Below are 24,950 nucleotides of genomic sequence, written 5' to 3' on the forward strand. Positions count from 1 at the left end.
TTTGCCATGAGGAAATTCTATTTATGTAGTCATATGTACGCACTTAATTGTGCCTTGCAAGCCCACAGGGCATGGTATTAATACGTAATAATAGGTGACACTACCTATGGGGGTTAGTGTACTCTCACTGTGAAATAAAACTGCAAATCTTGTTCACTCTATGAGCTTTGCTAGACCTTCTCTGAACAGGACTCGATCAATACAAATCTTAATTTTGTAGCTCCATCAGGGAAAATGCTAAAAAACTGCTTTAGAGTTATTTCCTAATTATTTTTCAATATCTTATTTAAAGGCTCAGAGAAATTGGATTATTATTTGGGGTGGTTGACTGCCCACCTCAAGAAATAATCCCTACTCTTGTCAGGTTGAACCCATAAAGTCACTAAATTAACCTGAGCTCAACCTCCTGGTAATTGTGAGACAGAGAAGACAGGCAATGGGCATAGTATGTATGCAGTATTAAAACAATAATACTGTCAAAACACCAAGCAATAAAAGTTCCAACCTGAAATAAAAAAACTGATAAAATCTTATGGAACACAATTATACCAAAATGTTACAAATCCAATAAGGGGTACACATGATATACATTTAAAAAACATTAGGTGAGAGTGGCACCAGAAAAAGCAAAGTGTCAATGATAGGCATTGGTTGTGGTAGACTGTGACCTAGGCGTGATTTGAAGCCAACCATGATGGATCCCTGACCAGATACACCTAGTGGATTGGTCCTGGTTAAATTCTGGAAGTGAGAAAGTTGAATGATTCAATGTTCTAATCCAAAATCAAGTTTGTTACATTTTTTTAAGTTAAAGATGTATCCTCACTGGACAAATCTAAATTGTACCTACCATGCTTGAACTGCTGTTCCGATACCTGCCGCAGGTGGGCTCAGCTAATGCAAAAGAGTTTCCAAGCCTCAAAACAGAAATAGACTATGTCTAAAGGGACAAAAGCTGGGGCCTTTGCAGGCATCACTTACCATCTACTTGTGACAGGGAAGGCCCCGTTGAATAAGTTCCTGTGCTCAAACCATCTGGTTTTCCTGCAAGGAGAAGAAATGCCTTCCCACACCTAGGCCATTGTCTCTGCTCTAGGAGCGTTTTATACCTCTTTCACACCTATTTCATTTGCTGGATAGCTAATGCATATTAGCCTCCAGCAGCTCCAGGCTGGGTAATGTTAACTTCCTGAAGTACCATTTTCCCTTTTTTTAATATTTAATGGAAAACAGACTTCTTTCCTCAAACCTGCTTGACATACAAACTTCCTCAGTTTTCAGATGGTCAAATAGACAGCCAAAATGCCTTTCTCAAGCACTGAGTAATTTACTTCAGCCCCTTTAAATTCCTAGAGATGAACAGAATAGTGCATTCATGTCCACCAGCACACTGCAAGAAAACAGCTCACAAACCTTTTGAGCTGGTATTCATCATTATAGCAGTACTACCACCACATTAAAAACTCAGTAGACACTGAACATTATTCAGTCAATTATTAAAAGGATCAAATTCAACCTAACACAAGGAATTCCCTTGAAACAAATAACATTTATTTTGGGTCACCACTTCACATACCCTTTCCTTATGTTAATTAACATACCTACCAAAAATAAGTATGTTGTCTTGGTAAATCTTTAAACCATCCACATTTCTTAAATATTTTCCATGACTCCTTGAAAAACAGCTGCAGATGAAATGAGTCCATTGGGCATTCTTTAAAATGTTAAAGTACCAAACGGAGTAGCAAATGCAGTTAGGTTATGAGGATTGTGATTTAACCTCTCTTGATGATATGCTTATGTAAGATCTAATGTTAAAAAGCAAACACCTCCTTTTTTCATTGTAGTATTTCTGTTATATTAGGAAGTGGATAATGATGTACCACACGCGTGTTCAGTTCAAGCAAGTCCACACACAATCTATTGCCTCTACTTCTTCAACTTTAATCCATTGGCTGTTACAATTTCCAGTTCTTTCAATATGGCTTCTCTCAACATGATTGGAATGTTTCTAACCATATCTAAATGAGGTATAGATCCTATTTATACAGTTGACACTTTAAAACAAAAAGTCAATTTTTTCGACAAACTCCGTACACATTCACTCCTGACCATTATCAGTAGACAGTTCTGGAAGGTGCTCGAAAATGTCTTGCCTTGACTAAACAGTGCATCAATAAAGATGTCTTATGCTCAGCACTTCAGAGGTTCTTTCATTTGCTCCATTGTATGGTGTGTTCCCCTGGATTGATCAAGGAAAATTGTTGAGGAAAAAACAATCCCAATGTAAAGAAAAAAAAAATAGGCCACGGACGTCAAACATATAAAGCTCCCAAATTGTCCAAATGCACCAGTAATTGGTTTAATACTCACTTTGTTGAGGAGTAACCTGTGGGGAAAAAAGGTATCCAAATCTAGTTTCACAGTAATTCCTTTAATTTGTAGAAAAACATGCTGAGGTTTTCTCTAGTGTAGAAGACTGTGTTCAGTGAACTCAACCTGCTCCTAATCACTCCTAAAATGAGAGCGTCTCAGCTTGATGAGAATATACTTTGTGACTGGAGACTTTTCAAACTGAGGGTATTGAAATAGCTTCTCAGAGATTGAACAGGAAGGTTGTTTTCTAATCCGAGAGGATGACATCACACCCTCATTCAAGATCCAACTTGTTCCCAATTCAAAATTGTGGCACACACTGGCATAACTCCACCACCCAGTGATGTTGTCTCACCTGGTAGGGAAAGAGTTCTATCGCAGCAACTGTGATGAGCACCTCAGCCCCGGGAAAGGCTACATTGATGTTGGTGTGACTCTGACACTGATGGGTACTCACCACTGAACACCGGGTCCATGAGATCATCAACAATGTAATAAGTTCTCCAATCCATTTGTAAATGTGATCCAAACATTTATTCAGAGATGGAAGTAAACAACCTCAGCCAGCTACCTTCAGCCTCCCTTCACACAACTAGCTCCATTCAACATTCTATTAGGAATCCCCTATTGCATCAGAGGGCTCTAATGGAAGACACCACAGTGCGCTTAGGGGTAATTTATTTAAAATCATTTCCTACCTGTCAAACTGGTGATTTTAACAGACCTGGGCAGCAGGATTCAAACTGCTGTTATGAGGCTACTGAGTGCAGGCCTAAAGCCATATGTTCACTGTCTCTGTAGTGGAAAACACAATAGGTGCTGCAGTCCAAAATATATTCGTTGGTCTTGCAGGAAAGCTAAATGTGCCAATCAGGGTTACGCTAATTTAATCATGTTTAAAGGGAAAGCACAGACACTTTAGTCCTGGTTGTCTGGGGTAGAATGCACAGAGGTAAAAAACCAGCAAAAATAGATTCCCAAACAAAAGTAAAACATCTTCAAGTAACCTTGCAGAATGCACAGATTTTTTACAATGGTGAAATCAGAGTATTAATGATTTTAATTAAAAAGCAACTTAATGAAAATTCATTTTAGTCTGAATGTTATACGCCATACAGATGTCCATAATAAGATTCAGAAAGAACTGGCTTAAAATCAGTTCTGCAACTCATCATACCTCCAGAGCTAGAATAAACATTCTTGGCTGGGAGAGTTAATGACTCTGGCTCAGAGGACAATAGCCTACCAGGAAGAGCAAATGACTGGTGATTGCTGGCTTCGTAGTACGGATTATCTGCTTGGAGTGGACAGAAGCAGTACATGCAGTAACAGTATGTTTTTTGTGTAATGCCAGGGTGGGCTGAAATATCCAGATATCATTAGAAAGGGGCTCTTACTTAAACGCACAACAAAGCAAAGAGCATGTGCTGGAAAAGAAGGTTGGACACTGTGACTTCTTTTTCAGAGGAAACCTAAACGTAAAACATTGACCAAGACAACCTGCTTGGTGAATCCGACCTCCGCTACATTGTGCCTAAGTGGCTGTGAACCACAAACTATTGTTTTCAATGGTGCTGTAATGCTCAATGTGCTTTTTGCCTTGACAACTTTACAAATTCTTCTCTGCTAGTCCTCTTAACCTATTTTGATGATCTTGGTGTATTTTTCCTCAGTACATTTGTCTATTTTTTCCGAATTGGTTTTGGAATTTTATTATGTTGTGTTCTTTACTTTAAAATTGCCGGTATTGTTTCAAATTAAATCACACTTCTCTGGTAATTTCCTGCTGCTTGTGCCAATAGTACCAATGTTTTATAAAGCTTCTATCTGAACTGTGTTTGGTCTACCCAGAGTGGTCTCATTAAGCTGGAAGGGATACCCAATCCCAAATAAATAACCTCATTCCTGAGAGTGCTCATAACCAAAGTCAAAAACTAGTTTGCATCATGACTATGTACAATTGAGATCAATTTGACTAGGTTGGGATTTTTTCAATTCTTTTGGAAAACAGACATTTAAAATCAACTATATAACATATTTTATATCACATTCACATTATATGTTTTAGGGAATGAAGAATAAATGTTTCCTGTATTGCTCTGTGCCCATTCCTCTCCTACTTCTTCAATAAATGAAAAGCACTAGAGCTGGAAATTATAGTACCAAAGGAGATTTATCATTCTCAGATTGATAAGAATATTCCTTTTTTAATTTTGACAAGGATTAGAATTTTTTAACCCGAGTTATGCAGGACCCATATTCGCTGCTAGATAATTCAAACCAGACTTTCTCAAAAAATTCTTCTTCTTACCGAGGAGCTGTTATTGCAATATTTGCTGCAAAGACATCCCAGTCAACAAGATCACTTCTTAAATCATACACTTGTGGGAGCTGCTGTGACGACTGGGTAGAGCAGCTTCTTGAAAGATGTCCTATTGTGAAATAGAAGATCATGATCTTAACCCATTTAGCGAGTGGGATGCTAATTTTAGTTGCTGCTTCATTACTAGTGCATCCAGAACCCAGGAGGCACAACTGTCTTGGTAAACACAGTGACTGCACAGTCATATTATATCCTGGGCAAGTCTTAGAACCCAATTCTGAGCTTAGCCGCCACGAATGAGGAGTTGCGCGCATGGAACATCTGAGTATTAGGTGAAATTGCATGGCATTCCAATTTATGGACAGTTTGGGGTAAAACCTGGTGGATTTTGCACAGCCAAAAGTTTGGGATCAAATGCAATATACACTTAAGTCGTGAATTCGGGTGCAAATCCTGTTAACTTCCGATTTCAGCTGTTCTACAGGTTTCCTTGGGAGGCTGTTAGTAACGTTAAGCCTCAGTAATGCTGAATCTCTGATTTTCTCACTCTTTGAAAAGTATAGCTAATCAGCCGCTCTGATTCCTCGTTTACATTTGTAGCCTTCTGTAGTGGGAAAAATAAACCAAGCAATTAAGAAAACGTAAGTAATTGCTGTTTGTGCCTAATTGATTTTCAGAAATTACAATGCAAGACTTCTTAATGAAAATGTGTGTATTACCTGTGGTTAGTTCAGGAGGCTCATAATGTTTGGAAGATGTTGCCACTGAGGAGATAAATCATGTCGTCATTGTCTGCGCGTGCTTGTCAGGAGATGTTCCTGGCTCTTTATGGCTCTCAAACTCTGCAGTGTATGTCTTCGCCCATACAGCCAGCTGACAGTGACATCTATTTCACTGCAGTTTCCTGACCTGAATCTGTAATCCAGTGATTCTTTGTAACCGATGGATGAACGAGCAGCATTGTAATTCTTTGGAAACACTTTAAAAAAAATGGTAAAATGCGGAGGTTCACTTTCGAGCCTCTGCATTTCAGAATCGCGGGATTGGAAACAGGCTCTATTCAAGCTGGGTGTTTTTCGTTCCCGGATGTTTGTGTAGAATTCGTCTGGAAGTATTGTAATCTGGACCAGAGAGACGAAGAGGCGGTTGTTATGTACCCGGGAACGAGGGCTGTTAGAATTGCGAGGGCTGAAGTAATTGCTCTGCCAAGGATTCGCCGTGACCTTGAGGAATATCGATGCTCGCTGAGCCTTCGGTAATTTAGATGCAAGGGTGTTGTAAAAGGACTTCGCCAAGCCCCTTCAGTAAGACACGTATTTTATCTCCGTGCAACGATAAATGTGTTGTGCAGTACAAATAAAAAGACTTCTAATAGGTGAAATGCTCTACGTGTGAAAACATCGTCTCTTTTCTTCGAGGAGAAGGCGATCTCTTTAGACACGTCAATGTATGCAACTCAATTGAGTGTGACGCCCTTGTCGCAAATTGTGTTTGACAAGAGGAAAATGTCTCAGGGACGTTTTATTCCCTTTTTCTCCTTTAAACTACATAAGTGTATGAGTTATTATATATTTTTTTTACATCCGCATTAATGTACATTGTTAGGTGAAACAACCTAGTTTTTTTTATTTCACGTCAAATATTGGTATTTAAATGTAAGATTAATTTATATTTTATTATATGTTTTAAAGTAGCAGAACCAATGTGCATCGCCCGGATACTAATCAATAACTTCAAGGTGCACTTTGCTCTGAAATCCAAACGTTGCAAGGAAGAGGTGTTTTAATTTTTGTATTGTAAACACCGAGCCATACTTGCCTTACAAATGATTAACGATCAATGAAATACAATATTTGCATTTTTTATTACAGTGATTTGAAAACAAGTTCGGGTAGCATTTACTTTGCCACCAGACGAGGTGGAGTGCAAGGAAAGGGCTTATAGTCTGCAAAAAAACAGCATCAACGTATTCATAATGTTTAATTACATTAGACCAGCCATTCAAATGTTCAAAGTGTTTATGACACATGAACCGGTTGAACATGGCAATATAAACAAACTGAAGGCCTGATGAGCCAGTAATGTTCTCAATGAATATTTCATGTATGCAAGTGCTTCGGGATGCTTCGACGCATTTCTAAACCCCCTAAGCTCTGTTTTTGGCTGCATTTTGGGACCGCCCACTTCAATGGGCGCACGAACGGCACCTCCAATAGGTGGCGCCCTAGTCAGCTTCACAAGATGCTTATTACCAGCCACAACCACTTGAATTGTGCAAACACCTCTGTGTAATATGCATTAGCTATTTATGGCAATGAATGAAAATGCTGTATTTTTTGTAAATTAAATTAGGGTTAGAAGGCATTAAGTGACTTTGAGTACCAAAGCCCTTCAACTTTCTTTCAAATTGCAACGTTTTCTTCTCTTTCTACAGCAGTAGCTAGCAGGTGATCGCTAATGAAGTCTTAGCCTTTATTGGAAACCCATATGAGACTTCAACAAGGTGTAGGTGATCAATGAGGGCCTTCCTGCCACTGTCCTGATGATTTTCAGAAGTCCTGCTATGAAAAAAGAGACATCTTGGGGTTTCATCCATCTGCAGGGTTCCATGGTCTCTCCTGCAAATCACTCTGAGTGAAGACCTTTCCTAAAACCAAACTTAAACACCGGTGACACAAGTCATCCTCCTGATAAAAGGCCCACTGTTTCGTGTCTCTACTTGCATTCCCTTATAGTTCGGCACGAAACCTAGTGATGAACCGATATTCCTCACCATTTGTATTGCATTCCCCACTTAAGTAAGAAGTTTTGCATTTCACAGCAGTAACTGCCAGCTGTTGGTTGTCACCCATGCTGTACTATACTTCTCAGCTCATTGTCTTGGGGTACCTTACACCTGCTCACCCCCAGCATCAATCCTTCAACTGCCTTGTTGTTGGGTGCAGACTGTTTGTCAGATAAAGAATAGAACACACTCTTAGAATCGGCTTATAATGTTAACTTGTCTTGTATAATTAAATAACAGATGTTACTATTTCCCCATTTATAATACTAATTTTAACAACTTTTGGGTGAATGGAAGCTGAGTGAGTATCACCAGTATTCAAGCTTGTGATCTGTTGACAGTACAAATGTCCAACTCATCAAGCCGTCCCTCTGGATTTCTGCCTATAGTTTCACAACTTCGAGAACAGTGACACACGACAGAGCCCATGTATAAAGTAAAATGTCTTTGCTAAACCCCGCTTGTACTTATATCAGTGTTTTCTCAGTGATGTTTAAACATACAGATTCAAACATAAGGCGGACAAGTAAAATAACGTCATCATTTGGCAAACAAAAACGTGGAGATTGTGCTAAAAGTCAGAGACATTCTAGTACAAAAGTTTGAGATAGATCCTGTACAATGTACCATTTAGTGCACTACATATTTTACAACTTGGAGTGCTGTTTTCTCATTTTCAAAGTCAACTTGTATTTTGTTAGAGAATATGGAAATCCATTTTGCATAACAACTCTGTTAAATCAAGAAAGAAAATGTAGCAAAACTCTTAATTCATCTCTTGTCAAAAAATTTCAGTGGAGGCTCCTCAAGGGCGTGCTGCAGGGCGGCGGAGTGGTGGGTAGTAAACTCCAGCATACGGCCGAATGAAGTTAAGTAAATAAATAAAACGAATTACATTGCGCGCGCTGCAACTTGCAGCATGCAGCAATGTAATTCCTTATATTTATTTATTTATTTACTTAAGTCCATTCGGACGTATGCTGGAGTTTACTACCCCCCCACCCCACCCCACCGCCCGCAGCACTCCCTCGAGTAGCCGCCAATGCAACTTCAGCATTGAAGAACTCAGCACTTCATTCATGTTCTGGTTTTAACATTATAGCCAATGTTATAAGAAAGTCATATAATCTTATGGAAGATTGCTGACCCCATTTTGAGTTAGTGGTGCTGTCTCTAACGATAATTATAGTCAGCATCCTTAACCTGAGTTAGAATATGTCTGATGGCACACAGGGGGATGAACTTATTAAAAAAAATGAACTAGAGACACACAATGAAAAACAAAGAGGTACTTTAGAAGTGGTGGACAAATGGGCACTGTTCATGTCAGGGTGACATTAGACATTTCTGTTCCTCTCTTAGTTGATCAAGTTGATCGTGTCACTGACATTGCAGGAATTAAACTCTGCCCGCTTTATGCCACCTTTCTTTCTCCCTATGTTATTACTCTTTCTATGATTTTTAAACCCCCCCACCTTAATATCAACAGATTCCTGCAAACAGAATTGTTCTAGCTTGGTATGTTCTTGGTTAGCATACGTGGAACCTCTCATGGCTTGGTCAACTGGGAGACCTTATTCATAAATGCAATAATTTCTCATCTGCATCCTGTTTTACAGAGTTTCTTTACACAGCCTGCTACTGAAATTTATGATACCATCATACTTTATCAAATATATCTAACTTGCCATAGCCTCTATGGAATAATGCAAAGAGTAGATTAATATTCACACCTTCTGGTAGCATTAATAACAAGTATTTACTTTTGGGGGATAATCATTATCATTAAATTTGTTTTGCATTGCATGTATCTTCAGCAGGCTACTTCTGCTTTCGTATGCATTTGTACGTACTTTATTAGAGTTGAATGTGAAACAGTACTTATGATTTTTTTGTTTACACCTCAGTAAATTTCTTGTTCTTCCACACTTTCTCAATGTCTATTCAGTGTCTTAGCCTCAGTCCTTTGGGTGCTAGAGGAATACCATATTTTCATAATAAATACTGTTTTAATACAGTATTTAAATTTACTTTCATTTTATGAAAAGTTATCTCAGGTGGATATCCTGAAAATCTGGCATGGTTCAAAAGCCCTGTACTCATGCTCAACATTCTTGATCTGAATGCATTCATCTCAGATATTTCTTCATCATATACTTTTCATCTCTCTAATGTTCTATCTGCTTCTCTGCTCATAGGTTAGACGTTCAATACAGTAGCACCCCTTACAAGTTCCATAAATCGAATGTACGCTCTTACAATAAAATACCATGTTGCAAGTATGAATATGTATTTCCTCACGTAGGCAAAAACAAATACAATCTTTTTGGGAGGATGACAGTAGGAGAAAGTCATAAAAGCATCAATGTATGTTTATAGAGGTGTTTTTTTTTAGCGCTGCCCGATGTTGTGATAGCCAGAAAGTTCCTTCCTTAACTTAAAATATAGGGGCCTCATTTATGAGAAATGACGCATCGCTGCGTGAAAGCAGCGATGCGTCACTTGTCAGTGCGCACTCCTTGCGTCATATTTAATGTATGACGCATCATGGCGCAAGGAGTTACAGATACGTCAGTATTTCTGACGTATCTGTAAGCGCAAAAGTGACGCATTGCTGGAGTGTGTCACAAAAGTGACGCAACTCCAGCAATGCTTCCTTTCACATGGGGCAAGCCCCATGTGAAAGGGCTTGCGTCAGTCTTACGCCTGCTGTGAGGTGTCCTAGAAGTGACGCAGTGAAATCTCATAGATTTCACTGCGTCACTTCTACGACCCTTTCTTGCGTCAATACGCCCCCCTTGCATACATTATACCTGGCGCAGGTATAATGTGGCGCAGGGGTTTACAAAGTGACGCATCTACCTAGATGCGTCACTTTGTAAATATGGCGCAACAAGGCGCATTGTTAACGCCACTGGTGCGTCACAAAAAGTGACGCACCGGCAGCGTAAAAGTGACGCAAGGGCTCATAAATGAGGCCCCAGGAGCGCTCACGCATATATTTGTCTGCTTCAGTCTGTTTACAAACTGTCTGCTTTTAAAACATGATATTAATATCGCTGATAGGATGACTTCGAAAACTATTTGCTAATGCTTCCCCCTTGTGAAAATCTATTTGTGTTTAAGCTTCAGCTATCCCTCTTGGTAGACGGCTTTTAACGTTTAAATAATTCGTGATTTATTTCTAACCTAGCTGTGGCTCGAGTCCGTTCTCTATTCAGGGCTTGTAAAATGTTTATGAGGCAGTTTACATGAAAAATGCACGAGAGGCACTTTTTGTGTTTGTTTAACAATTGCTTCTCTTTCTCTGCTTAGAGGTGTGGGAGGTGTTTTTTTTAATGTGCTCCAGATGGTCTTGTGTATAACGTGACCCAACGAGGAGAATCGCCCATGTGTTTTTAACCGACCATATGCACAGTTTTCTATTGCTGTGTAATAAATATGATAACTTAGAGTTGTTATTGAAATTATCGTAGCGGCAATTATAGATGCATATGGTTAACGTTGGTGTTCTGAGGATGATAATGAGAGGTGATGGTGATAATAAATATAATACTAATGATATTACTACCGATAATAATGTATTCATTATTATTATTGTAATTATTATTATTACTAATACTATAATCACAGCTCACTCAATGATGAAACAGGAATATTTTTATTCGGAATGGACCAAACAGCCATTGAGACTCTTTGCAATATTACAACAGTGAATTCCTCCCCATTTACATGCACATGCTCACCTTCAACAAACTGTACAAAAATCAGAAGAGACATATGGAATCAATATCTTTCTTTTGAATGGATCTATTGATTTTATCCAGCAGCATATTCTTTGCTTCCCGTTAAATATTTAGACCAATGAATGCCTTACTGCTCGTCCCATATCATTGTCATGTCATTGAGATTACAATGGTCACTGATGGTTTCTCTATGGTGTCATGCCCAAACTCACACCTACTCACCATTGCCAGTTCCTTCCCCATTCAAAGCATCTTCCCAGAAGCTCTCAAGGCAGGCCAGATCCACCCAAACTTAAAGAAACCTACAGTAGATCCTAATGACCTTGCCAGCCAATCATGCATCTATCATTCTTTAGCTTGATCATTAAAAAAGTGGTCTATGTTCAACTCCAAGATTATTACATCATTGTAAATAATCTCCTGCACATCTATCAGTCTGGCTTAACATCAACGTACGTCATGGAGACTCTACCTTAGACATCATAGGTGAGGCCCTATTGACCACAGATGAAGTTGAACCCTGCTTCCTGATACTTCTGGACCCATTTTCCTTCACCACAGTCGACCATCTGACCATTAAACACATTTAGGAATCTCGAATGGGATTCATCAGCAATGTCCTTCACTGGTTCTCCACCTTCCTTTCTAACTGACACCAGTTTGCTCATATGGGCACCTGTAGGTTCCAAAAGTACCATACAACCTGCAGAGGCCCCAGAATTCCATTCTGTCTTCTGTCCTGTTTTGTAATTAGCCTCACCTTCTATACAGTGAAAGTGCTAATGTGGTGAAATCAAGGAAGATTCTCGTTGGATTATTTTGCTACAGGAGAACTCAACATTCAAGATTAGATGTTCCCTGTTGTGTGATAATCTGTGAGCTACTTGCTTGAATGGTCCCTGGCATACACAAGCCCACTTAACAAGAAAAGGAGCTTCTAGCCTTTACACAAGTATTTTTTCAATTGACTGAAAGGACATTTCTAGGAAAAGACTGCATGTTGACTGGCCAATCTAGAGCAAACCTTCTGTCTTAACTTAATGCTGATGAAAGTCTAGGAAATACACAACTCTAGAATCCATATGTCTGTCTCCATGCAGTTGTATGACAAGACATTTTTGCCTGCTTGGCAAGAAAGGAATCAAAGCTAGAAGTACAAAAAATGCCCAGAATGGACGAGGAATCATCAAGTTATTAACATGTTGAACTTTGGTAAATAGATGTATGTATGTTCTGAAAAAGGTTTTTCACATCCGGGTTTTTATGAAAGAGAATATGAGAAGCATGCATGTCACACTAAATATGATGTGAATAAAAAGAAATCAAAGAGTTTACCTTAGATTTTTCATATCATGTAGTGTTCATGGGCCTAATTCACAAAGGTAAACTTAAAATGTACGGGTAAGTTTAGTCTTTTTTGCTATTCACAAACTACAATTTAATAGTAACTTTACGACTGCTGGGACTCCATAGTCAGTGAGAAGAACTTCCCAAATTAAAAAATAGACTTATCCTATCATTTTATGTGTGAAGTTCTCTGTCCCATCTGTGGAGTCACCATAATCTCAAAGTTACTATTAAAAGGTTCTTTGTGAATACCGAAAAAGAGCAAACTTACATAAAAGTATACATTTACCATTGTGAATCATGTCCTTTGACAGCTAACTATGAGGACCAAGGGACATGTTGTTTGTTGGTGAAGACATGTACTATGACAAATGCATTGATGTATTAAATTAAAAAAACTTCACATGGAACACTTTCCTTTTTATGAGAGTAAATATAGAGATCTTTTCCACAACCTTACTTGTGGAGTAGATGTGTCAAAAATGTACTGAAGAAGAACATGGTGGAAGAGGGAATTAGCAGATACATGTATCATTGTCTCAATTAACCAGATGTCTCCTTTTTCCATAAAATTGTGGGAGAGAACTATTTTTGAGTATTTTTTTCCAAGCAAATGCGGGAGAGAATTAGTTTTGTCTAATGGTATCAACCACTAAACAAAATGTTTAAACTACATGCTAGCAAAAACTGTCAATATCTGCCTCTAAAGATAAGTACAATGCAGAAATAAAGGCCTTAGGTACATAAACACAATCCTACAAACAAGAGATTTTATTTCATGTATTTTATAAAATGCAGAGGGGAAGAGAACTGAAAAACAAAAACAGTGAGGGATCTGGTGGTTGGAATTTTAATTTTCCCTTTAGTTTTGTAGGCTGTCATCTGAAACTAACTTTGCTTTCAGTATACCTTTGTATCTTGTTTTACTGCTTGGCATGCAGCTGTGCAAAGCAACAGAGGCCAGTGTAAAAGGTTACTTCCCAGCAGTGTTCTATCTGTGATGATTGGCTTGCTTCAGCTCAAGGAAGGACACTCTTGTAGCGAAGGGTATGGCTCCAAAGCTGTGTCATTGCTTAGGGCTACGGAAAGGCCACCGCGCCTCATCTCTCTGTTCAACATCTGGCTGTGATCCGCAAAGGCTCCTTGCCTGACACTTAAGGTCTGAAAGCCTGCTGAAATTGCAGTAGCTCTAGTCCCAGTAAGTAGAGGTGAAGGGATTTGCAGCTATAGTTTCAGAGAAGACTGGATTAACTCAGTAGCTCACTGGTGTGCTTATTTACCGAACCAATGTGTGTGCCTCAGTATTTATTGATTCTTAGAATAAAGATCAGTAGAAGAAAATGACTTTTTTAATCATGGGAAAACTACTTAATGCCATGTTGCAATGGTAGCTCGGCAACATTATGGGGGTAAGGGTAAAAGTAGATGAGTCATGTGCATTGGGGAAGCATCAACATCAAATATTTCGGGTAGGTGAAGAATGTTTTCAGAAACTAAATGCTAATTCATTAGTGAAACCTTCATGACACCTTACAATGGATATGTTATTTTTATATTTAATAGGAAACCTTCATTGTCCAGGATTTGACTGAGATGGCTTTTGGTACATTTATATTTTTTCATTCCTTACTTTGGAAATACTAATAAAAGGAATCTTACATTTTTTACACTATATAAAAAAAATAGTCCCACAAATTATAAGCATTCTCCTATTGACCTATTATATAGGAATTGTATTACAAGGTGCCATAAAAGGTTTAGAATTCATTATTCAGACTATGAGACCCTGCAGGGCTTCTTGTAACTATATTGCGGATAACAAGGTTATACTACAAAAATGTAATATTTAATACATTGCCTACTATCACATCGCAGGTTCAGCATATCTTTACTTAACTACACTTACTGTGAAATGTAAGGTTAAGGAAATGTAATGTTTTGGTCGATGTAGTGGTTACAACATTTTTCTCAGAAATACAACACGCTCAATATACTAGCAGAGCACCAAAGTAAGTGGTAGTTATTAAACCTAGCTGGCCAGTACTAGCGTTTTTTGTGATCTTTATTATGTTGTGGAAATGTTTGAAGCATTTTGCTCAATTTGAAGAGATTTGTTTCATTTGGAAACAGAGACAATTAAGGACGTTACAAAGGGCATATTTGGTGCACATGTGTAGCACACTCAACATATGGACAGAGTATTTATTTTTCTTCTAAGGCATGTCATGTCGAATTTCCAAAATCTAATTTACAATGCAGTGAAATCACACTGAAAGGGTGATAATGAGGCCACTGCAGGTAAAATTTGTTTTGCTTCATTATGGAAGTGCTGTATTCTATGACTATCAAAGTGTGGTGGTACTGGTAATGTAAAGAAAGTTAACTTGATCAAAAGACTGATGATAACTAATGAAATGAAATGAAATGAAAAATTGCATTTGTATAGCGCGTAATTACCCTAAGGCCTCGCAGGATATAGACCTGAGTATGGTAGCTGCAAAAGTGGTTTATAAGAATAGAGGCTGTCCCAAAAAAGGGGAGAAACTTGTGGCAATTGGAACAAATATCGTGAAGGAATATGTGTCTCCCCCTCGCTTGAAACTATATGCTGACTCAGCTGCTGATTGTGTAATTTTTATCCCCTATGGTTGGAGGTGGGTGGGAAATTGATGGGTACTTTTCAGATAGGAAATACCATTATGGAGATATAACTATGACGAAATGTGATGTGTTAATTTAATTCTTGGTCTATAAAAAGAATATTAAAACAAAATTTAAAATTCAAACAGAAAACATGCTCACTGCTAGTTATTAGTTGTTTATGAGAATAGAGGTCATGACACACATTCCAAATGATGTAGTTTCAAGGTTTCACACAGCAGACAATCTGTATTTATGTGTTTCTATGAGCATAAAGTTGACAGATTGCAGCCTTGCAGTGGGAGTGCCTGTATCTGGTGGATGCCAGTCTGTGTCCCTGTGTTTATGTTGCTATCTTCAGGTTTACTAAAGGCGAAGGAGGGGCAGTTTGAAAAAAGAATAATGCAACTAGCCATTCAACTATATGGCTTTTGGTGGCTGATTACACCTCTAATGAGCAGGGGTTGGGAATAGCAACTGGCAGGGGAATATTTTAAGGAAGGATTTTCCTCATTAGTGATTTATAAAACTATAGGAAACGCTAGCTCACAACACCATGTTTATTCTTAAAAAAAGGACCAGTTGTGCAGCCTATATTGCCAGATGTGATAAACACAGTGGTTTTCCCTTTATTTATTCACGTGATTTGTTTCACACTAACATTTTAGCCCGACTATTTTGGTGAATTAAGTGAGTTAATTATTGTTCAGACATCGATTTAACGAGTGACACAGAGAGTTTGAAATTAGATCTATCTACTAGAAACACTACAGAAAATACACAACGTGGAGAGGCCTCGTTCTTTGTTGTGTTTTGTGGCGCAGTCTGAGCATGAGTTACATGCCCTTTAACCCGTTTGCTGCTTCGAACGTTCTACGCCAGTGCTGAACGTTCGAAGAAACGGGTGCGGCCGCGTCGGCCGTTGGACGTGCGCAGCACAAGGGAGGTAGCTCGCGCGACGTTCAAAGGCCGAAGGCAGCAGCGAAGGGGTGAAAGAGGGAGGTTTTGAGAAGTTTTTGGAAGATGTTAAGATGGCCATAGATTTCAGATGTGGGGTTTAGACAGTTAAGCTGCAAAACTTGGTGGATTAACCTTGAGTCATTCACCAACAACCCCCTCCCTTATTTTACATGGGTGTCACAGAAAAATACAGCTGAATAGATAGTCATTTGAAAAACCAGTAGAACAGCAAAATCCTCAAAGTCCTGAATCACTCGAGCCCCTGATGCATCAGAACATGCTAAATGGAGGGAGATGGGGAAAAACCAGCAGAAACAATGCCAAAGTTCGTCTTTCCCAACCCATTCATGACTTTTGGGCATTCCCCTCTTCAACTTAGCACAGAGCCACCCCAGACCCTGAAGGAGCTTTTCCATTGTAAACTGTATCTGTGTTTGGTTTAAACCCCAACAGCAACGGCATATATTTGAGTGTCGAAGACACTTTCAACAGAAACGTTTTTGACTATTTTCAGTAGGACTAGTTTCACACTTCAGTTTAACCCACTCTGCTTATTTATAATCTTTTTATTACTAATGTCCTTGACTGCCACTTTACTAATATTTTTTTCTAAATCACCCATTGAATCTCTTATAAAGTCTTCCTCTGTATTTCTCAATGCGTTTCTCTTTGTTCAAGAAATACATATGAAGTCCGTTGTTAAGCTTTAACCTGATGGTTAATTACTAAACTGAGGAGGGGGCAAAAGTATAATGAAGGCCATGATAAAAGTGCTTTAAAACACAAAAACAGCAACATCATTTCAATGCACAGGGCATGTAAAAGCCTCCCATTGAATACAAATTATGTTCTTTTACACTTTATCTGATCATACTCACCGCTGACAGTCGGTGAAATATATGTTAGCAACTCATTCATTTTTGTGGGATATTTCCTTCACTGTTGCATTGTGCCTGTGACACAGTGATAAACGTCTTCAGCTTGACAGAGAAAAATGAACAAACTTGTGTTCATTTCAAAGCAGCTGTTAATGGCAATGTCTGATTACAGCACGTGCTCTCCCTGTAAGTGCTGACTGGGGCAGTGCTCGATCAGTACACGGATACTGCAAGACATCTATGTCATCGGCACAGAAGGCGCCCTTTCCAGCCAGGACTCCATTCACCAGCATCTGGGAGGTGGCGGGGGTCATTCTTTAGTCCAAAGAGCATCACCCTAAACTGGAAGTAGTCCTCTGGGGTCGCGAATGCTGACCTCTCTTCCAATGGCGTAGCAAGGTGAGGTGGTATCCGGTGCAGAGCTTGACAAAATGTTAGAAATTAGTGTTTAAAACACATATGTTTGCCATTTTTTCACCTCCCTCAGTGATAACACCTGGGGTGGCCCGCACCCACCGCACTCCCCTTCCTACACCACTGTTCTCTTCTGCCTCAGTCAGGTCACCTCTGTCTTGGAAGTAACATGAAGTAATAAATGAAGCACCTTTTCCATTTTCATCCCTTGTAGTGCCTCATCAGCAAAGAAACAGTACATTTATCTTAGAACACAGTTTAAATGTCATTATTTAAAGCTTCGCATGCTTTAATAACATTCTCGAATGAATGCATCTGCTGTAGATGGGGTAGCAAGTGCTGTGGGCCCAGTCTGCTTAATCCATGTCATATTTCCAGGTTTACCAATAAGTATGTTAATGAGCCTAATTTAAATTGATTATTTAAAATTTGTCTAATGGGGATATTCTGACAATCTGGCATGAATCAGTCCCTTCTGAGCCTGCATTGGACAACACTGTGGTACACTATTCCACATCCAGATACACTTTTGGCAGTAACGATCAGCCTGCTAAATATCATTAGTGTAGAATGGTTAGATGATTTATCATATTTGAGTAATTATGGAATGACCCCAATTTCAGGAATATAATGACTCTATGGCAGTGCCTTCAGAGACCCCAAGGACTGGTTTTAGCAGATGATAGTAGAGGGTAGACAGTTTAATTCAGAACATCTCAGCCCAAGGTTGCTAAGAAAGAAAACAAGTACATATCGTATGTGGTCTGTTTACAAACAGCATGGTTAAACATGGCAATGTTTTGTGGTAATCAACATTGCCAACCCCCCATTATCAAGCCCTAAAATTATAGGCAAAGTTTTTTTTAATCAGAGTGGTTTGTTTTCAACATGCAATCCTGTGGCCCTTGAAACACGTTTTTTCAGAACAATGTCCACAAGCATCATAGAAGTTCACTGATAGCAGGAGGTGTAGGAAAATGATGCATGGAATAATCTGGTCCTTTTCAAGTTCACACTGCCCATCAGGTTCAAACTCTATTCTTGTTCTTTTCTTCCACATCTGAAAGGCCAGATGTAAAATGTTTGCTTTTTTAAGGGCCTCTCAATTACCAGCCAACATTTTTTGTATCACAGAATATCGCAAATACTACAAACACATACACACACGTAGAGAGCAAAGGATAGATATATAGTGTAAGACATTGGGTTACTTGTTGAGGATGGTGAAACCCTACTGAGGCAGCAACCACAATCTTAGTCATTGTGAGGCACAAGCAAACCCCAAAATAACCTGTGTTCAGCCATCTGGTAGCTTGGCACAGAACAGTCAGGCTTCACTTAGAGGCAATGGCTAAAGTATTTATGCAGCACTTCAAACAGTAATAAATTGAAAACACAACATAAGAAAAATCCCCCAGCAGTTAAAAAAATAGAGCAAAATAAATCAAGACCAAACCGACCAAAATCCAATAAGTACGTAATGCTCCCAGTAAACAAGAGAGTCCCTTTCAAGTTCCTCACTCACTTCTTTAAAGCCCAACAAAGCACCAGCATACCTGAACCAATGCCTCACATTCCATGTACCCAACAGGCAACTTCGATCCCCCCAACTCGCCCTTGCTTCCATCTCCAGGATCAACAAGACCAGAACCAGAGGAAGGTCCTTCTCCTACCTCTAAGCCAAGAACAGTAAACACCCAGTCCCTGCACCTCAGGCAATCAACGTTGCTGACCCAATTCAGGAAGGACTTCAAGACTTGGCTCTTTGATTGATCCTCCAACCAGTCCAACCAGCATTCCCCCTCCCTCAGCGCCGTAAGACCCTCACGGGTGAGCAGCCACGCTTTACAAGCTCTTGACTGATTTATAGATGTTTAAAAAAATATGTTATTTCTACTTGGTATAGTGCAACAAATCATACCCAGAGTTAAATCCTGGTGCTGGTCCAGCACAAAAACACCACAACAGCTAGAACAAGTTTTCAACATTTTTGCACAGATGGTATGGTAGTTGATTCCAGGCCGAAGGGGCAAGAAAGCAAAAATCTCTACCACCCAGGCTGGTGGCATGGATTCACGGAACAATCAAGAATACGTTGAAGCTTGATCTAAGCGTTCTTGTTCTACAGTAAGAACTCAGGAGGCTCCACCCATCAGGGTCTTATGAGTAAGGAAACAGGTCTTGAAAATAATGCACTTCTGACCGGAAGCATTGCAAGGATTTCAAAGTAAGCACCAACGGTGAACCTTCCGGCAGGTTTGCAGACAAGGCGAGCAGCCGTATTAGGCACTACATGGAGAATGGCCTGTAAGGTGTCATCAGTAGCCATAAACAAGGTTTTGCCATAATCATGCTGGCTTGTAACCACGTTCTGGACCAAGGTTTTCCTCGCAGAAAATGTTAAAGAAGGGAACACTTTGCGCAGAATCCGTATGATAGTGAAGTAAGTGCCACAGATAGTGGAATCTTGATCCTTCATGGACAGTATCTGATCTAGTTTGACTCTGTTGGACCTGGGCCTTTATGTAGGATCATCCCAAAACCTTTTGCCTTCCTCCTCCCTTTTTTATGACCTTGTTTTTGTTGCCTTTAGAATTATTGGCACTTTATCACTACAGTGCTAAAGTGCATATGCTCTGTACGGTGTGGTAAGATTTGCTTATCCACAATTGGCATATTTAATTTATGTATACGTTCCTAGTAAAATGCACTATATGTGCCCAGGACCTGAAAATTAAATGCTACTAGTGGGCCTGCAGCACTGATTGTGCTAGCCACTCAGTAGCCTTTTATACATGGCTCAGGCCTGCTATTGCAGAGCCTGTGCATGCAGTTTTAAACTGTAATTTCGACTTGGTAAGTTAACCTAATTGCCAGGCCCAAACCTTCCTTTTTATTACATGTAAGTCACCCCAAAGTTAGGCCCTTGGTAGCTCCTTAGGCTGGGTGCAGCGTATTTAAAAAGTATGACATGAACTTTTAACACCTTAGGAGCTTCGTAAATATACCTCCCCAGTGCTGCGCTGTCCATTATCCAGTGCTGAATGGACGTCCAACGGTCGCACGCAGCACTGGGGAGGTAGTGCTCGTGACGACCGTTGGCCGACGGCAGCACTTAAAGGGTTACGTTTTAAATGTCCCCTTACATTTGTTTTTCACTACTGCAAGGGTCATCTCTCCCGTAGGATAACATTGGGATTTCCTTAAAAATCTTTTAAGATAATTTGTAGTTGGAAGCTGATACAAATTTGGTGGTTTGATGTCTCTGGCCAATTTAAGTTCACCACTTATGGTGAAGTCGGATTTAAAATTGTAAGTCTGAAATGGCACTTTCTATAAAGTTGGCAGTTTCTTACTATAACCATTCTGTGCCGCCGCCTGTCTCTGAATAAACGTCTGGATTGGGTGATAGCTGGGCATTCTCTCTAGACAGTCACACAAAGGGAAAACGGGCGTGACATTTGCATCCTGATGACCAATCACCAGGCTGATGGGCCTTCCTGAGGTAGAATGGGACGGAGAAGTTGACACTTGCACCTGAATAGGGCTGTGCCTGTCTCCACACAAAGAGCTGCATACCCTCCTTGAAGTGTGTCTGGAGCCGGATCAGGAAAGGCAGGGACCTTGTGATCTTCAAAGGCCTCTTTGAAGTCTCTGCCACTTCAAAGGCACATTTGGGTATAAATACTGGACAGCTGATTTCACCAAATAGGAACTTTGCTGGCACCAAGGACATTCTGCCTGGAAGAAGAGCTGCTATGCTGTAGGAGTGACTGCCACTTTGCTACCTGCATTGCTGTGATGGCATGCTGATTGCTGTGCTACAAGATGGACTGCCAGTTTGCAACTTGCGTTTCTTTGTTTGGCCTGCTGCTGCCACTGTTTGCCTGGGTGGGGGAGGGACTGGACCTGCTCTCTACAACCTTGAACTCAAGAGTCTCTCAGTGCTTGCCTCTTGTTTTCTGAAGTTTCAGGGACACAAAATACTTCTTGCAACTCTGCTGGTGCTGCTGGACTCTGCTATCTGTGAGTCCTACCCTATTCTGAGGTGTCACCTCCAGTTTTTGGTCTCAGAAGTGGGTTCTGCAACTGTTTTTCTGCAAAAACAAGTGCATTGACCTGACTGCATAAGAAATATTGATGCATTGCTCTTTGACGCCTACACCGTGCGGAATTGACAATGCAGGTCCTGACTGCGAAGCTCAATGATGATACTGCAAGATTTTTCAACATCGTCTGTGAGGCTCAACCACTACGCAGCACTGAATCTTCAACGCCATCTGTGAGGCTTGTCTCCAAAGCAGTGAGTCCAATGTGGGGAAAATTCTGATGCATCGTGTGCTCCATGTTTATGTTTTTCTCCATACAGGGTACTTTCTCAGCGGGTCCTGTGTGGATTCTGTAACTGGCCTGCCCTCCATTACGATCAACGTGAACCATTTGACCGCTAGTGACTTTTAAGCACTGTTTTCGTATTTCATCTTTAAAAAGTTGTAGCTTGAGTCCTACTTATTGGATTTTGCTTGTTTTGGCCTTGATTTACTCAAATATTCTCCTTTGTTCTAAATGGATGTGGAGCCTGTTTATGGTGTTTTAACTGTGTTACTATAACTAAAGTGTGCACAAATACTTTGCACATTGCCTCTTAAGTTTAGCCTGATTGCTCTGTGCCAATTTACCAGAGGGTAAACACAGGTTAACTTGGGTTGTGTATATGACTTACCCTGACTAGAAGTTTGGCCCCTGCTTAGACAGGGTGAATACCCTGCCAACCAGAAGCTTCAATATCTAACAGACTCCTAGATTTGTACCGGTCAGGCTGGGGAGGGGGCTGTCCCAAGTACAGAAGACCACCACTCAGGTTTCTTGTCACTATTTATTTGCAGACAATTTACTGACATCCAGGTCACAATCCTTCTCATAGAGTCCATAAACAGAGCTTAACTCTGCCATAGTCTTTTCCAAATGTGATGATCACCTAGGTGTCATCTGCATATGAGGTGACATCGAAGCCACAGGATTTGACAATCTGGTCAAAGGGATCTACATAGATACTAAGCAACATTGTGTTCAAGTAGGGCGGGACTCAATCGAGCCTAGCATGATTGTCTCCTTGCAGCTGTCAAGAAAAGCTTCAAGTCAATAAAGAGCTTTGCCACCAATACCGATATCATGTAGTCTATGCAGCAAAATTTCATGTGAGGCGTTGTTAAAGTCAAAGACTGCTGGCAGGTCTAGAAACACAAGCATGGCAAGTGCACCAGCGTCTAAAGAGAGGTGAATGGTGTCATTGACTGCCACTAGCACTGTCTTCATACTGTGCCAGGCTTTAAATCCCGACTGGGAGGAATTGAGAATTTTATAATCCTTGAGGAAAGCCATTTCCTGTTTGTTGTTCCAACGTTTTCCACAGCAATGTGAGCAGAGAAATGGGGCGATAGTTTGCCAGATTTTTAGGGTCTGCATTAATTTCTTTTAGTAATCGGAAGACCAATGCAGCTTACCAGGCTAGTGTGATTTTGGCCATGTCTAAGGAGAGGTTAAAGAGGGCGAGAATGGTAGACGCGAGGAGAGGCACGAGATTAGTGGTAAATTTAGGAGGATACACAGTGGCAGGGGAACCGGATTTCGCTTTAGTCAAAAGCTGAGTCAATTGGTCTAATATGCAAGGTTCAAACTTGTGTAAGAGTGACAAGGATTCAGAAGTAGACCCGTAGATATGCAATTTTAAAGAGTTAAGTAAAAATAGTGCCAAAATTCCCAAAGGTCCACTTGTGGCTATCTAGTCATGCAAGACAAGAAGAACGCCCAAGCTCAGGCTCACTGTGGTTGACCATGGGTTAGATACAGGGACCAGGTTAGTCCCACTGAAAAGTATGTTCTCAGTCCAGTGCAAAGAGTAGTGCTCACTGTGGAAGGACTGCAAGGAGCAGGGAAGCACCATGAACAATCGTCAATATTGCACAAAGTGTAAGAATGGCATTGGGGGCAGTCGTCACTGCAGCATGAAGATCCTGTTGTCATCAAGGGCAGGCCAAAGCTTCACTGTGGTTCTCCCTCTCCGTGAAGAGTTGGGTTGGCAGAAATTCGCGCTGATGGACCATGTGAGTGACAAATGCGGTTGCAAAGACCCCATAAAATTCAATTCAGCCTCACCAAGGTTGAAGGACTTGATGGGTATCACTTGGGGGTAGAGACGTCCTGCAGCTGGATCTTGGTGCTAGTTAAGGTGGTTGTGAGTCTGTTATGTCCCTTCGGCTCTGAATAGGAAGCCAGCAGACTAGCCTTTGAAGTCACTATGGGAGTTCTTTGTTCAGATGCAGGTCCAATTCCTCTGACTTAGGAAGGAGGGCAGCAGGGCAGCAATCCAACAAGGCAGCAGTCCGGCAAGGCAGTAGTCCAGCAGGGCAGCAGTCCAGCTGTTTGGCAGTCCTTTTAGCAATACATTTTTCCTGGCAGAGTCTCCACAGGTCCAGAAGTGTATCGAAGAGCTGGTGTCTGAGGTCCAATATTTATAATATTTGCCTCCTTTGAAGTGGGAGATGCTTCCAAGGGTTTCACTTTGAAGTACACAGGTTTCCTGCCTCCCTGCCCAGGCTCTAGACTAAATATAGTGGTATGCATCTATTTGTGTAGAGGCAGGACACAGCCGATTCAAGTTTAAGTAGTTCTATGCCCAGCTCCTCCCTACAATCCTGCCAGTGATGGACCATCTAGGCATGTCTAAGGTTTCTATTATGCATGGCTGTCTAGGGGGAATACACAAAGCCCAACTGTCAGCTACACCGAGTCATGTAAACCAGAGATAGGCTGTAGGCACTAAACAGCTAAATTAGAAAAATGCCAACCTTCTAAAAGTGGAATTTTTAAAATTGTAATTCAAAAACCAACATTACCATAACAGAGGATGTCTCGTTGCAATTCCTTCGACACCAAACATGAACTGGTTTCCTGTTCCCATTTGGAAATTACAGCTTATTAAATATTATAAGATAACTCCAATGTTATCTTAGTGGAGAAGTAGGCCTTGCAATAATTGAAAATGAATTTAAGAGTTTTACACTACCAAGACATGTAGAACAAAAAAGTACGGGCTGATTCACAAAGGTAAAGTCTAACTATACAACTTTCGGTATTCACAAAGGGCATTTATGAGCAGTAAAGTTAGACTTTTGCCTCAGTTAAACGTAAGTTTTGGTCTTAAGTTTAACTGAAACCAAAAGTCTTTTGGTCTTAGTTAAACCTAAGACCAAAACTTAAGTTTAACTGAGACAAAAGTCTAACTTTAAAATTCGTAAATGCCCTTTGTGAATACCGAAAGTCATAAATTAGACTTTTGTCTCTATTTACCTTTGTGAATCAGATCCTACATGTACAACTTTTGTAATACACTGCACACTGCCCTCCTTGTTGCCCAAGGCTTACCCGAGGGGTGACTTATATGTATTAAAAAGGAAAGTGTGGGCCCAGCAAAAGATTTA

At 40.2% G+C, this 24,950-nt stretch overlaps 1 protein-coding gene across 19 annotated transcripts in view; it reads left to right on the top strand.

Annotated features, from left to right (window-relative positions):
• The window catches only part of NRXN1 (neurexin 1), a 1,652,744-nt gene that overhangs the window by 435,899 nt on the left and 1,191,895 nt on the right, over positions 1 to 24,950 (top strand). The gene's annotated exons all lie outside the window — the stretch shown is intronic.

The sequence above is a fragment of the Lissotriton helveticus genome, chromosome 6 (genome assembly GCF_964261635.1).
Source record: "Lissotriton helveticus chromosome 6, aLisHel1.1, whole genome shotgun sequence".
NCBI lineage: Eukaryota > Metazoa > Chordata > Amphibia > Caudata > Salamandridae > Lissotriton > Lissotriton helveticus.